The sequence below is a fragment of the Sarcophilus harrisii genome, chromosome 1, assembly GCF_902635505.1.
Source record: "Sarcophilus harrisii chromosome 1, mSarHar1.11, whole genome shotgun sequence".
In the NCBI taxonomy this organism is placed as follows: Eukaryota; Metazoa; Chordata; class Mammalia; order Dasyuromorphia; family Dasyuridae; genus Sarcophilus; species Sarcophilus harrisii.
Window position 1 is genome coordinate 253,931,985 of NC_045426.1, and position 17,596 is coordinate 253,949,580.

Consider the following 17,596-nt stretch of genomic DNA (forward strand, 5'->3'; position numbering starts at 1 on the left):
GTGGAATATATGCTTAATATAATTGTACATGTATGACCTATGTCAGATTGGAAGGAGAGGAGGGAGAAAAAATGGAAATCAGGATTTTATAAAAGTAAATGTTTAAAACTAAAAATATAGTAAAAACAGGGTGAATGTTGAAAAATACTTTTACATGTATTTGGAAAAATAAAAAGCTATTTTAAAAAGAAAATAAAGAATGAAGAACACAAAAATTTGCATAAAAGTAAAAAAAAACTAAAAATAGATCTAAACAAAAAAAACATTTATAGCATTTAAAAAAGAGTATATAGGTTCAAATCCCATTTCTGTCTCTTATTGTCTGTGTGACTGGACAAATCATTTGACTTTGCTGAAAGTTATTTAATTTGTAAAATGGGTGAAAGGGAGGAGATTAGCTGACCTATAAGATCCTCTCTAACTGACTACCTATGATCCCATCCAATGAAGTGGCCCCGATGAAGATCAAATTTTCTTTTCCAAAGTACCTCTTCATCAGGAAAAAGTGCTAAATTTGGGTTCAAGAAACCAGGATTGAAATCCTACCTCTGATTCATACTACCAACTTTGGGCAAATTATTGAACTTCTCTGGGCCCACTAACCTCAGCACAGACTACATGACTTCAAAGGTTCCTTCCAGTTCTACCATCCTAATATACATGAGCCAACTCAGAGTATTGCCAGTATTCATTTTAAGACAAGAAACCTTCAAGATATATAAACATCAAAATGTGATGTTTATTCCCTTTTTTCAATTGGTGCACAATTAACAACAGATTAACTTTAAAAAAAAAAAAAAGGAAGAAGCTGTATGACTCTAGGCAAGTCACTTAACCCCAATTGCCTTAGCAAATAATAATAATAATTTTTAAAAAGGAGAAAATTGGAAGTCTTCTAAACTTTTTTCCCAAATTAATCTTCAGAAAAAGATTCAGAAAGTCAAGATGCACAAAATGTACCAGTGATTTTTTTATATATTAACAATTTCTAATACTTTATTTCTTCAAGAATAAGAAATTTCCTTGATTTGGGTTACTCCCTCAACCAATGCATATTACAGCTTCTCTATAACATAGTACTCTTCAGAAGCTGCTTGAGCTGAGAAATTATTCATCCTGCAATCAACATGGTTATGAGCCACTTGGAATTTAGCCACTCAATCTTCAGATTTTTGTTGTTCATCCTTCATTTTCAATGAGGACCAATGACATCCACAGGATGATATCTTGACTTCGGGATGAACTGGATTTAAGTGAGACATATGCACAGAGTCATCATCCTCACTGTCCTTCAGGGTCATCAGAGTCTAGTGGCAAGGCTTATGGCAAGATGATATTCTTGAATGCAGCTACAGACTCTGGCCTCTTAAAATCAAGGCCTTTCTCAGATCTGCTTGTCTGAAGCAATGTTATTTAGTAATTAAAGGTTAGGTAAGAATTAAGGCAAAAGATGACCTAGTTTGCCTTCACAAAAGAATGAGTCTGAGAAGGGAAGACCCTTCAAATATCCAGAAAACACAATTGCTAACTATACTCACTCTGAGCCATCAAAACCTAAGGAATGAATAAGTAAGGCTTTGTTTGGAACCTATTATTGTCCAATCAGTGAAAGTCCAAGTGATTTGGGTTTAAAGGCATAGTTAAGTAGCTCCATTTAAGTCATAATGGACTTTATTAAAGCCTGGTTTTCCAGAGCTATATTTCAAGAAATCATAAATGGAAAATTACATGGGACAAAGGAGTTAATTGTCTCATAATTATCCCAGTTTAAAAAAAAAAAAAAGATAAATACAAAACAAAAAAATCTAGTCCCCAAGTCCCAAGATCCCTTGTAAAATATAAGCAATCAAAATTTATATTCCTTTGGACAGAGCATCCACATATAGGGATGACTCTTGAAGTGGACAGAAGAAGAAGAGGGGGAGAGGATAGATAGCAGCATTGCCCAGCTGGGAACTTACTGGTTGGGTCCCCAGGGGCAGCTACTACTAATGATAGATAGTAGTTCATCTTTTCTTCTTGAAGGGAACCAATGACATCTTGATCTGCAAAACAATTGAATTTAATTGAGGCAGAGCAATGCAATCATCAGCCTCATTCTCTCCTCCAGAGTCATCAGAATCTAGTGGCAGGACATAGGTCAAGGTGACTGGTAATGTATCCTTCCACAACTCATGAAAATGTGGAGTTCATCACCAGCTTGGTTAGACCCACCAGAGCTTTCATTTTACTAGCACAGTCTGTAGGAAACAAGGTCACCTGTATGCCATGAAAAGGCATCAGAATAGCTCCTTTGTAACCAGGTGCAAACTAGCCCAAGTTTTTAATCTTCTTTATCTATAAAGAAGATATAAAAGACTACCAAATGGAACGATAAAGAAGGAAAGAAGCAAAAAAAAAAATTGCAAAATCACCATGTTTTTCTCATCACTAAATATAAGCTCAGAAAATTTAAGGCAACTTCTTAACCATTTCCTATTAAAACAAAAGTTCCTAACCTGAGGCCTACAAAGGCTTCCAAGGGGGTTCTGGGATAGATTTCAGGGATCTTCAAACTTGCATAGGAAAAAAAATTACAACTTTATTTTAACTTATCTTTAACTGTAACTTTCTGAGTTCAAATCCAGCCCCAGACACTTAGTAGCTATGTGATCCTGGGCAAGTCATTTAACCCCGTTTACTTCGTTTCCTCACCTGTAAAATAAGCTGGAAAATGAAATGGCAAACCATTTAGTATTTCTGCTAAGAAAACCCCACATGAAGAGTTGGACACGAGTTTAAAACCAAATCGTTGGAAAGGATTCAATCATAACAACAAATGTAACTTAGCATCATCTCCTTTGATTATGAATATAAGTAACAAACCCACAGTATATTAGCAATACCTGTGACATTGTCACCATTAGAAATATCGGATATTTTCATGTTACATTATGTGTTGCAGATATCAAAATATCATTTATGTTCATGATTACTTTGAATTTACTGTTGTCAACCAAATAGTATTTATTAAGCTCGGACTCCATAGTGAGCACTGTTTTCCTGAGGATACAAAGAACAATAAAAAACAGACTGTTCTCAAGTAGCTTATAGTCTATTGGTAAAGACAACATGCAAACAATTATGAACAGACAAAACATATATAAGATAAAATGGGGAAAGCACTAATATAAAGGAGGTCTGGAAAAGATTTTTCGCAGAAGATGTGACTTTAGCTGAGAATTTAAGAAAACAAAGGATGCTGAGAAGAATGGATGAAGAGGGAGATAAGTCTAGGTATAAGGAGGAAAAATGCAGACATTTTTCTGCAGGTAGGAGAAAGAATGTCTTGTGAGAGGAAAAGCAAGGAAATCTGTGTCACCATATTACAGAACACTGTCCCTGAAAGTTTAAGAAGACTGGAAAGGTAGAGAGGGCCCACATTATGGACAGCTCTAAAGGCCAAATAGATAATTTTGATCCTGGAAGTAATATGGAACCACTGTAGTTTATTGGCTAGGGACATGACATGATCAGACCTGGACTTTAGGAAGACTAATTTGACAGCTGAGTGAAGGATGACTTGGAGATGAAAGAGTTCCAAGGCAAGCTGGGATATCAAACAGCAGGCTATTAGAATAGTCCCATTAATATAAATATATGTGACACATCACAAATGCATACTTTAAATGTTTCAATAACTATATTCTAATATGTAATTAGTACCCTTTGTAATCCTATATATTTTATTTTAGTCACTTGAAAACTTCTGAGAAGAGATCCAGACTGTATGACTTTACTCTGTCTGAACTAGGAAAACATTGTACATAACAACAACAAGATTATGTGATAATCAACTATGATTGATTTAGCTCTTCTCAATTCAGTGATCCAAGGCAGTTCCAATAAACTTTGGTTGAAAAATGCCATCTGCATCCAGAGAGAGAACTATGGAGACTGAATATAGATCAAAGCATTCTGTTTTATATGTACATGTATAATCTAAAAAGCATTAAATTTTAAAAAGAAAGCCTGTGTGAAAGAGAAAAACTAAATTCAGAGCCCTGTTTTTACTTCTATTAATAAGTATAGCCATTTGTTAATTTGGAACATCTTCTAACTTCATTCCAATTATCAATAATAACACATGTTGGAATTCTACAAAGATACCTGAATTTCACACACCTTGTACATTCTAATAGGAACCTATGTTCAGCTAATATTCTTGTCAGTCAATACTTTTATACACTGATGTCATCAAAGCAGAGAATCTTTCTTAGAATATAACATTCAATCATTCTTCCATCTTCATTCAATATACATTTAATAAGTTCTTAATATCTGATTATCTATCACCATAGGAACTACAAATAGAACTCCCATGAATTTACTATTTTATCCTTGATACTTGAACAAGCAGCCCCTGCAGTTATAATATATCCACAATATATCCATAGCAACCTTCACAAATAGCAGATCCTGAGCACACTTGTTTGTAACATTTATCTAAGAACTCTCATAAGCTATCAAAACTATTTTCTTCTGAGTTTGTTCTTTCAATTAGCCAGATTTCTGGCAATCAAAAAAAAAAAAAACCTGCCAGAAAATAAAGATCTCAAAAATTTATTTATTAATTGACCAAGAGACCACTTATTTTATGGTCTCCAAAGATCATTTAAGTAAACTGGTGTTGATGCTCAGATGCCATCTGTTTAATCAAGGCTATAAATGATCAAAGTGAATGCTCTTCCATATTTTATTTTAAATTTAGATGCCCTAAATAACAAAGACTTCTAAAAGTTTGATTGCAGTTTCAACATCACAACTATTTCAAAAGCAATCCTGGCGAAGTCTCTTCAGGAAAAGAGTATGTTATAGTGGATAAAATGCTAGAATTTAAACCAGGAAGATTTGTGTTTGAATCTTGTCTTCTACTCTTGCTTGTCACTTAACCATAGTCATTTAAACTTTCTGACCCTCAGTTTCCCCATCTGTACCTTCTTAGAATTGTTGTGTGGCTTATTTATGGTCACTCACAAGGAAGTAGAAATGTTGGTCTCAATTTCAAGAGGAGGAATAGCAATTGTGGCTGCAGGAGAGGGGATGGAGGACCTAATAACAATAGGAGACCCAAGAAAAGTGCTGGTAAGGTCCTTTCCTGGGTAAAAACCAGACACAGAGAAGGAGAGCAGTGACCACACTCTTTCTTAGATCATACTACTATATGAGAAAAATGATTATTTCTTTCTTATATGAATACTCAATTATAAAAATTGGGGAGACTCAAGATTTTTAACTTGTTCTATTTCCTTGTCTGAAAGCTACACTCTCTCAAGGACAGGGCTGATAGAAGATAGGATTAACAATTTTCTTATTATGGGTATTCATACTTCATACAACTAGATCAGACTTCTAATCTAAAAATTAATTCCTGTCCATTATGTTTCACTGAAGCTAATTTGAGCAGGGGTAGATCCTCTATCTAGGTTGCCCAAGGCCGGGAGTCATCTAGTTTAGAGATATTCTTTTTCTCCAAGAGTGTCAGGATGTAACTTTCTTATCCTTTCATTAGAATAGATCTACCCATCATTAATTGTTAGGTACTCAGAGTTGATTGACACCCTGTGGAATACCCACTTTTCCAAGAACAAATAAGTCATGAGCCCACCACAGTAATTTTTGGTCTGAGAGAGGAATTTGACCAAAATGGTCAAATAATCATTCCTTTTGCTAATAAAGTATAGTATTATTAATAAAATGATCAATTACCTAGAAACTATGTCTCTTGGACCTTTTAAATATCATACTAAAAGTACTAAAAACCTACAGATCCCCAGAGCTAGTTCTGAAGACAGAAACAAGAGAGGCTTGGATCTTGGGACCACACCCCTCCTACATTGGAAGCAGAGCCCAACTTTATATTTTTAATTAGTTAATTTTGAAAAAAATAGCTTTTTATTTTCAAAATACATGCAAAGATAGTTTTCAACATCCAGCCTTGCAAAACCTTGTATTCCAAATTTTTCTCCCTCCCTGTCCTCCACACCCTCTCCTGGAGAGCAAGTAATCCAATATATCTTATACATGTGCAATTCTTCTATATATATTTCCAGATTTATCAGGCTGCACAAGAAAAAAATTAGATCAAAAAGGGAAAAAATGAGAAAGGAAAACATGCGAATAACAACAAAAAAGGTGAAAATACTATGTTGTGATCTACATTCAGGCCCCACACTCCTCTGTCTGGATGCAGATGGCTCTTCCAATCACAAATCTATTGGAATTGTCCGGAATCACCTCACTATTGAAAAGAGCCAAGTCCATAAGAGTTGATTATCATACAATCTTACAATATTCCTCTTGGTTCTATTCACTTCACTTAGCATCAGTTCATGTAAGTCTCTCCAGGCCTCTCTGAAATCATCCTGTTGATCATTTCTTACAGAACAATAATATTCTATAATATTCATACACCATAACTTATTCAACCATTCCCCAACTGATGAGTATCGACTCAATTTCCAGTTCCTAGCCCTACAAAAAGGGCTCCTCCAAACATTTTTGCACATGTGGGACCTTTTCCCTTTTTTATGATCAGAGTCCAATTGTAAAGTGAGGTTGAAAGTCATCAAATAGACTGCAAAAATAAGCAAACAACAACAAAAAAAGAACCTGACCATAACAAACTACTATGATGACAGCGAAGATCAAGACACAAACTTGGAAGAAGATAATATTGTCAAACAAACTATAAACAAAGCCTAAATTTAAAAAATGTGAATTGGATAAAAGAAAAGAATTTATGAAAAGTTCAAAAACAGATTTTTAAAACCAAGTAATAGAAGTAGGAAAAAATTGGGAAAGAAATAACAATGCCAGAAATTTATGAAAAGAGAGCCAATAGTTTAGTAAAAATCAACTGAACAGAAGAATGGCTTAGAGAGAAGAATTGGTCAAATGGAAAAGAGGAACAGCTTTACACTGAGGAAAATAATACATTAAAAAGTAAATTGTGTAAGTGTAAGATCCTAATGAATCTATGACACACAAAGAAACATAAAACAAAAATCAAAAGAATGAAAAAAAGAAAATGTAAAATATCTCCGAAAATAACTGATCTGGAAAGGAGATCAAGGAAAGGCAATTTAAGACTTAGTGGATTACCTGAAAGCCATGATCAAAGAAAGAGGCCAAGGATATTACCAAAATATTATCAAGACATTACCAAGCAATTATCAAGGAAAACTGTCCTGATATCCTAAAACCAGAGGGTAAAATAGAAAGTGAAAGAATTCATTGAACACTTCCTCAAAAAGATGCCAAAATTCAAATCTTCCAAGAATGTTATAGTCAAATTCCAGAGCTCCTAGATCAAGGAGAAAAGATTGCAAGTAGCCAGATACAAACAACTCAAATAGTGTGGAGTTATGGTCAGGATCACACAAGATTTAGTGACTTCCACATTAAAAGACTAAAGAGTTTAAAATATGATATACCAGAAAGCAAAGGAACTAGGACTACAACCAAGAATAATTTATCTAAGAAAACTAAGTATAATCCTTCAGAGGAAAAAATGGATATTTGGTGAAATAGATGACTTTCAAGCATTCCTGATAAAAAAGACTAGAGCTAAATAGAAAACTTGACTCTCAAATAAAAGACTCAAGAGAAGCAAAGAATGGTAACCATGAAAGAAAAGTCATAAGGAAATCAGTAAGGTTAAAATGGTTCTAATCCTAGCTAAGAAGATGATAATTCTAACTCCTAATAATTTTATCATTATTAAGGCAGTTAGAAGGAGTATACATAGAGATCATAGATGTAAGATGACTATAATGGAATGATTTCCAAAAAAATTTAAGTTAAAGTGTGAGAGAGATGCACTGGGAAAAGTGGAAGAGAGAAGAATGAGGGAAATTATTTTCCATAAAAGAAGTTTGAAAGGAAAAGAATTTACTATAGTGAGGAAGATGTCGAAGTAAACAATGATTCAATCTTATTTTCATGAGAATTGACTCAAAAAAGAATAACATTGGATATAGAAACCTGTCTTACCCTACAGGGAAATAGGATAGGAAAGAGATAAGAGAAAGGTAGGGGGTGCTGATAGAAGGGAGAGTGGATTAAGGGAATAATAGTCAAAAGCAAAACAGACTTTTTTGGGGGGGGAAGGTAGAACAAATGGAAAGAGAAAAGAATAAATCAGGGGGTAAGTGGGAATAGAATAGAGGAAAATACACAATTAAAAATCATAACTGTGAATGTGAATGGGATATTCACCCATACACTGGAAGCAGAGATAAGAATGGATTAAAAACCAGAACTCAACAACTTGACTTGTATAAGAAACAAAGAAACATACACAGAGTAAAAATAAGGGGTTGGAATTAGAAACTATTATGCTTCAGCTGAGGTGAAAAAAAAAAAGTAAAGAAAGCAATCATGATCTCAGACAAAGCAAAAGCAAAAATAGACCTAATTAAAAGAGATAAACAGAGAAACTACATTTTGTTAAGAGGTACACCAAATAGCATAGCATCCAAATTCTTCAAGGAAAAGTTAAATGAATAAGAGGAAATCGACAGTAAAACTATATTACTGGCGCACCTCAATTTTCCTCTCTCAGAACTAGATGCATTTGACCATAAAAAAATAAAAAAAGAAATTAAAGAAATGAATAGAATTTTAGAAAAGTCATACACGCACACACACACACACACACACACACACATCATAGGGAAATAGAGAAATTTGAATTGGAATAGAAATGAGTATAAGGAGTATACTTTTTTTTAAATGTCATAATAATTGACCACATATCAGAGAATAAAAACCTCAAAACCAAATGCAGAAAGGGAGAAATATTAAGTGCATCCTTTTTCAGATCATGATGCAATAAAAATTATATTCAATAAAGGGCAGTAGAAGCATAGATTAAAAACAATTGGAAACTAAATAAATCTAATTCTAAAGAATGAGTTCAATAATTTCAAAGTCCGATTCTTCTTATGCAGCAAAATAACTGTATGGATATGTATACATATATTGCATTTAACATATACTTTAACATATTTAACATGTACTGGTCTACCTGCCATCTGGGGCAGGGAGTGGGGAGAAGGAGGGGAAAAATTGAAACAAAAGATTTTGCAATTGTCAACGCTGAAAAACTACCTATGCATATATCTTGTAAATAAAAAGCTATAATAATTTTAAAAATAAATAAAAAATAATGAGTTCAAAGAACAAGTTATAGAAACAATGAATCATTTCATTAAAGAAAATGATAACAATAAGACAAGATACTAAAATTGATGAAATGTAGCCAAAGTACTATTTAGGGAAAATTTTATATATCTGAATGCTTATATCAGTAACAGAGAACAAATTAATGAATTGTGCATGCAACTAAAAAAAAAAAACTAGAAAAAGAACAAATTTTAAATCTCCAAATAAATGCCAAATAGGAAATCCTGAAAAAAAAATCAAAGAGATTAATAAAATTGAAAGCAAAAAAGCCATTGACTTAATAAATAAAACTAGGAATTTGTTTTTATGAAAAAAACAATAAAATAGGTAAACCATTGGTTAATTTCAGTTAAGAAAGAAAGAAGAAAACCAAATTTCCAGTATCAAAAATTAAAATGAATAATTCACTACCAATAAAAGGGAAATGAAAACAATTATTATACTATTTTGCCCAATTATATGCCACTAAACATGAAAATCTAGAGGAAGTGGATGAATATTTACAAAAGTATAAATTGGCTAGATTAACAGAAGAGGAAATAGAATGGTTAAATAAACTTATCTTAGAAAAAGAAATTGTAAGAAATGACCAGCAAGATGAATACAGAGAAGCTTGGAGAGAATTACATGAACTGATGCTCAGTGAAATGAGCAGAACCAGGAGATCATTATGTACTTCAACAATGATACTGTATGAAGATGTAATCTGATGGAAGTGGATTTCTTTGACAAAGAGACCTAATTCAATTTCAATTGATCAATGATGGACAGAAGCAGCTACACCCAAAGGAAAAAAAAAACACTGGGAAATGAATGTAAACTGTTTGCATTTTTATTTTTCTTCCCGGGTTATTTCTACCTTCTGAATCCAATTCTTCCTGTACAACAAGAAAACTGTTTGGATCTGCACACATACATTGTATCTAGGATACACTAGGACATATTCAACATATATAGGACTGCTTGCCATCTAGGGGAGGGGGTGGAGGGTGGGAGGGAAAAATCGGAACAGAAGTGAGTGCAAGGGATAATGTTGTAAAAAAAAAAAAAAATTACCCTGGCATGGATTCTGTCAATAAAAAGTTACTATAATAAAAAAAAAAAAAAAAAAAGAAATTGAACAAGCTAGCAATGAGTTCTCTAAGAAAAAACTCCCAAGACATGATGGATTCACAAGTTAATTCTACTAAATATTTAAAGAACATTTAATACTAATATTATATGAACTATTTGGGAAAAAAAACAGCCAAACAAATGCTTTTTACAATCCAAATATGATGCTGATATCTAAATCAGAAAGAAGAAAAACAGAGAAAAAAAACTATAGACCAATTTCCATAATGAATATTGATCCAAAATTTTTAAATAAAATACTAGAAAGGAAGTTCTACAAATATGTGACAAAGCTCATGCACTGTGACCAGATAGGATTTATGCTGGTTCAATATTAGGAAAAATTTAAGCATAACTGAACATATCAGTAACAAAATCAACAAAAATCACATTTTGTTTCAATAAATGCAGTTTTTGACAAAACACAACATCCATTCCTATTAAAAACATTAGAAATCATAGGAATAAATGAAGCTTTCTTTAAAATGATAAGTAATATCTATCTAAAGCCATTAGCAAGGGAAACATGGTGAAGCAAAGATACTTATCCCTAGCATTGTTCAATATTATTCTAGAAATGCTAAATATAGCAATTAGAGAAGAAAAAGAATTTGAAGGAATTAAAGTGGGCAATAAGGAAACAAAACTTTGCAGATGATATGATGATATAGTTAGAGAATTCTAGATAATCAACTAAAAAACTAGTTGAAATGAGTAGCAACTTCAGCAGTCAGGACATATAATAAACTCATAGAAATAATCAACGTTTCTGCATCTCACCAACAAAATCTAGCAGAAAGAAATAAAAATAGAAATACCATTTAAAATAACTGCTAACTGCTGACAATATAAAGTAACATGAGAGTCTACTTACCAAGACAAATGCAGGAACTAGGTGAATAAAGTTACAAAACATTTTTCATATAAATAAATTCAGAATTACATTGAAGAAATATTCATTGCTCATAGGTAGGCTGAGCCAATATGATAAAAATAATAACTTAACCTAAATTAATTTATTTGTCCAATGCCATACCATTCAAGTTACAAAAATATATACATACAATCATATATATATATATATATATATATATATATATATATATAAGAACTAGGATAAATAAGATCAAGAACTAACAACAGAGTCAGGATAAATAAGATCAAGAACTAACAACAGAGTCAATTAAAAAAAAAAATGTGAAGGAATATGGCCTAGCAGTCACAGATCTCAAACTGCATTACAAACTGGAATCATCAGAACAATCTGATACTAGCTAAATAGAGTGGTGGATCAGAGGAATAGGTTAGGTATACAAAACACATTAGTCAATGACTATAGTAATCTAGTGTTTGACAAACCAAAATTTTGGGACAAGAACTTGCAATCTGACAAAAATCTCTGGAAAAGTGAAAAGCAATTTGGCAAAAACTAGGTATATATAACATTTCACACTGTATACCAACATAAGCTTAAAATGAGTAGACAATTTATACATGTTATAAGCAAATTAGAGAATGTGAAATATTTTACTTGCCAGATTTATGAATAGGAGAAGATTTTATAACCAAGCCAAAGACAGAGAGCATTACATGATGAAAAATGGATGATTTGATTACATTAAATTTTTTAAAAATTGCATACACAAAACAATGCGGAAAGATTAGAAGGGAAACCAGAAATGGAGAAATTTTTTTTATCGCAAATTTCTCTGAGAAAGGTTTCATTGTTCAAATAAGTAAAAAAAAAAGATGACTCAAATTTATAAGACTATGAGTCATTCCCTAATTGACAAATGGTCAAAAAATATGAACAATTTTTACTTTTTAAAAAAAATTTTTTATTATTATATCTATTTATAAAACATATGCATGGGTAATTTTTTCAACATTGACCCTTGCAAAACCTTCTATTCCAAATTTCCCCCTCTCCCCCCCCCACCTCCCCTACATGGTAGGGGATTTAACATATTAAATATGTTAAATTATATGTTAAATCCAATATATGTATACATATCTATACAGTTATATTGCTGCACACACACACACACACAAAACGTATCTAGAAAGAAAAAAAAAACCTGAGAAGGAAAACAAATATGCAAGCAAACAATAATAGAAAAAGTGAAAATGCTATGTTGTGGTCCATACTCAGTTCCCATAATCTGCTCTTTGTGTGTAGATGGCTCTCTTCATTAATGGACAAGTGGAACTGGTTTGAATCATCTCAATTTTTTTGTTTTTGTTTTTCCAGAAAATACAATCATCTCATTGTTGAAGAGAGCCACGTCCATCAGAATTGATCATCATATAGTTTTGTTGTTGCCGTGTATGATGATCTCCTGGTTCTGCTCATTTCATTTAGCATCAGTTCATGTAAGTTTCTCTAGGTCTCTCTGAAATCATCTTTCTTACAGAACAATAATATTCTATATCATTTATATATAATAATTTATTCAGCTATTCTCCAATTGATGGACATCCATTTGATTTCCAGTTTTTAGCCACTACAAAAAGGGCTGCCACAAACATTTTTGCACATGTGGGTCCCTTTCCCTCCTTTTAGATCTCTTTGGGATATAATCCCAATAGAAACACTGCTGGGTCAAAGGGTAAGCAAAGTTTGATAACTTTTTGAGCATAGTTCCAAACTGCTCTCCAGAATGGTTGGATTCATTCACGGTTCCACCAACAATGTATCAGTGTTCCAGTTTTCCCACATCCCCTCCAACATCTGTCATTATCTTTTCCTTTCATCTTAGCCAATCTGAGAGGTGTGTAGTGGTATCTTAGAGTTGTCTTAATTTGCATTTCTCTGATCAATAGTGATTTGGAGCACCTTTTCATGTGGCTACAAATAGTTTAAATTTCTTCATCTGAAAATTGTCTGGTCATATCCTTTGATCATTTATCAATTGGAGAATGGTTTGATTTCTTATAAATTTGAGTCAATTCCCCAAATATTTTGGAAATGAGGCTTTTAGCAGAGCCTTTGAATGTAAAAATATTTTCCCAGTTTATTGATCTTGTCTGTGTTATTTTTGTTTGTAAAAAACTTTTTAACTTAATTTAATCAAAATTATCTATTTTGTGATCAATAATGATCTCTAGTTCTTTTTTGGTCACAAATTCCTTCCTCCTTCACAGGTCTCAGAGGTAAATTATCCTATGTTCTTCTAGTTTATTGATAATATCATTCTTTATGTTTAGATCATGAACCCATTTTGACCTTATCATGGTATACGGTGTTAAGTGTGGATCAATGCCTAATTTTTGCCATACTAGTTTCCAATTTTTCCAGCATTTTTTGTCAAATAGTAAATTCTTATCCCAAAAGCTGGCGTTTTGGGGTTTGTCGAACACTAGATTGCTATAGTTATTGACTATTTTGTCCTGTGAACCTAACCTATTCCACTGATCAACTATTTCTTAGCCAGTACCAAATGGTTTTGATGATTGCTGCTTTATAATATAGTTTTAGATCTGGTACAACTAGGCCACCTTCCTTTGATTTTTTTTCATTAGTTTCCTTTTGTTTTTTCAGATGAATTTTGTTATTTTTTCTAGGTTTTCTAGGTTAGTAAAATAATTTCTTGGGAACTGCTACAACTTGATTGGTATAGCACTAAATAAATAGATTAGTTTAGGTAGTATTGTCATCTTTATTATATTCGCTCTACCTATCCTAGAGCATTTGATGTTTTTTCCAGTTGTTTAGATGTGACTTTATTTGTGTGGAAAGTGTTTTATAGTTTTGCTCATACAGATCCTGACTTTCTCTTGGCAGATAAGGTCCCAAATATTTTATATTATCAACAGTTATTTTAAGTCGAATCTCTCTTTGTATCTCTTCCTGTTGGATTTTGTTAGTAATGTATAAAAATGCTTATGATTTATGTGGATTTATTTTGTATTCTGCAACTTTGTTAAAGTTATGAATTATTTCTAATAGCTTTTTAGTTGATTCTCTGGGGTTCTCTAAGTATACCATCATATCATTTGCAAAGAGTGATAATTTGGTTTCCTCATTACCTACTCCAATTCCTTTAATCTCTTTTTCTTCTCTTATTGCCAAAGCTTAGCATTTCTAATACAATATTAAATAGTAATGTGATAGTGGGCAACCTTGTTTCACTCCTAATTTTATTGGGAATGGGTTCCAGTTTATCCCCATTACATATGATGCTTGCTGATGGTTTAAAAGAGATGCTACTGACTGTTTTAAGGAAAAGTCCATTTATTCCTATATTCTCTAGTGTTTTTAATAGGAACGGGTTTTGGATTTTATCAAATGTTTTTTTCTGCATCTATTGAGATAATCATATGGTTTTTGTTAAATTGGCTATTGATATAATCAATATGCTAATAGTTTTCCTAATATTGAACCAGCCCTGCATTCCTGGTATAAATCCTGCTTGATCATGGTGTATTATCCTGGGGATGGTTTTCTGTAATCTCTTTGCTAATATTTTATTTAAGATTTTTGCATCAATATTCATTAGGAAGATTGGTCTATAATTTTCTTTCTCTGTTTTTGCCCTACCTAGTTTAGATATCAGTACCATGTCTGTGTCATAAAAAGAATTTGGTAGGAGTCCTTCATTCTCTATTTTTTCAAATAGTTTAAATTCTTTAAATGTTTGGTAGAATTCACATGTAAATTCATCTGGTCCTGGGGATTTTTTCTTAGGGAGTTGATTAAAAGCTTGTTCTATTTCTTTTTCTGAAATAGGACTATTTAAGCAAATTACTTCCTCCTCTGTTAATCTGGGCAATTTATATTTTTTGTAAGTATTCCTCCATTTCATTTATGTTATCAAATTTATTGACATAAAGTTGAGCAAATAAACTCCTAATTATTGCTCTAATTTCTTCTTCATTAGTGGAAAGTTCTCCCTTTTCATTTTTAAGACTAACAATTTGATTTTCCTGTTCCCTTTTTCTAATCCAATTTACTAAAAGTTTATGTATTTTGTTGGTTTTTTCATAAATCCAACTCAGTTTTATTTATTAATTCAATAATTTTTTTGACTTTCAGTTTTATTCATCTCTCCTTTTATTTTTAGAATTTCAAGTTTGGTGTTTGATTGGGGGGTTTTAATTTGCTCTTTTCTAGCTTTTTTATTTGCAAGTTCAATTCATTGATCTCTTTCTCTATTTTATGCAACTAAGCATCTAGAGATATAAAATTTCTCTTTATTACTGCTTTGGCTGCATCCCACAAATTTTGGTAATGGTCTCATTATTGTCATTCTCTTAGATGAAATTATTGATTTTGCCTATGATTTGCTGTTTCACCCATTCATTCTTTAAAATGGGATTATTTAGTTTTCAATTTCTTTTTGGTCTATTTTCCCCTAGTCCTTTATTGAATGTAATTTTCATTGCATCATGATCTGAAAAAAATGCATTTATTATTTCTGCCTCTCTGGATTTGATTTTGAGGTCTTTATGTCCTAATATATAGTCAGTTTTTATATAGCTTCCATGAACTGCTGAGAAGAAAGTGTATTCCTTTCTGCCTCCATTCAATTTTCTCCAAAGATCTATTATACCTAACTTTTCTAGTATTCTATTTACCTCTTTAACATCTTTCTTATTTATTATGTGGTTTGATTTATCTTGTTCTGAGAGAGCAAGGTTGAGATCTCCCACTATTATAGTTTTGCTGTCTATTTCTTCTTGCAGCTCTCTTAACTTCTCCTTTAGGAATTTCCATGCTATACCACTTGGTGCATATATATTTAGAATTGATATTGCTTCATTATCTATGGCACCCTTTAGCCAGATATTGTTTCTTTCCTTATCTCTTTTAATTAGATCAATCTTTGCTTTTGCTTGATCTGAGATCAGGATGACTACCCCTGCTTTAACTTCACCTGAAGCATAATAGATTCTGCTCCAGCCTTTTACCTTTACTCTGTATGTATCATTCTGCTTTAAATGTGTTTCTTATAAAGAACATATTGTAGGATTCTGGTTTTTAATCCAGTCTGCTATCCACTTACATTTTATGGGAGAGTTCACCCCATTCACATTTATGGTTATTAGTAGTAAAACTACTAATTCTGTATTTCTTGCCATCTTATTATCCCCAGATTATACTTTTTCTTTCCTTTTCCCCTTTCCTTTCTCCCCAATATTTAATTTATGAGCACCACTTGCCTCCAGCAGCCCTTCCCCTTTAGAATCCCTTTCCCTTTCTTATACCTTTCCTCTATTATTTCCGTTTTCTCTTCTTTTTAACCTATACCTTCCCTTTTTGCCTTTCCCCTCCCACTTTTCAATAAGGTGAGACAAACTTCTTTGTAAATCAAATGTGTCTAATATTTCTCTTTGAGCCAAATTTGATGAAAGATTCATACAGTGTTCATCCCCCTCCCTTCTTTTCCTCAAATGTAATAGGTTTCCTTTGCCTCTTCATGAGATGTAATTTCCCTTATTTTACCTCCACTTTTCCCTTTTTCTGATACAATCTCTTTTCCACCTCTAGTTCCTTCTTTTATATTATAACAGTAAAATCAAATTATAAATATAGTCTCTATGTATACCCATAACAGAAATACAGTTCTCAAGAGTTCTTTTTACCTTTCTATGCTTCTCTTGAGTCCTATATTTGGAGGTCAAATTTTTTTGTTTAGCTCTGGTTTTTTTATTAGAAATAAATAGAATTTTCTTGTTTCATTGAATGCCTATCTTCTTCCCTGGAAGAAAATGCTCAGTTTAGCAGGGTAGTTTTAGTCTTGGCTGCATTCCAAGTTCCTTTGCTTTTCAGAATATCAGATTCCAGGTCCTTCAGTCCTTTAAAGTGAAAGTTGCTAGATCCTGGGTGATCCTTATTGTGGCTCCTCAGTATTTGAATTGTTTTTTCTGACTGCTTGTAATATTTTTTCCTTGGTGTGATAGTTCTGAAATTTAGCTACGATATTCCTTGGAGTTTTAATTTTGGGGTCTCTTTCAGGAGGTGTTCAGTGAATTCTTTCAATTGGTATTTTACCTTCTGATTCTATGACATCAGGGCAGTTCTCTTTGCTGATTTCCTGAAAAATAGTGTCTAGGCTCTTTTTTCATCATGATTTTCAGGGTGTTCAATAATCCTTAGATTGTCTCTCCTAAATCTATTTTCCATATCAGTTGTGTTCCCAAGTGGTTATTTTATTTTTTTTTCTATTTTTTCATTTTTGGGGTTTTGCTTGTCTGATTCTTGATGACTCATCGAGTCATTCATTTCCATTTGTTCAATTCTGATTTTTAATGA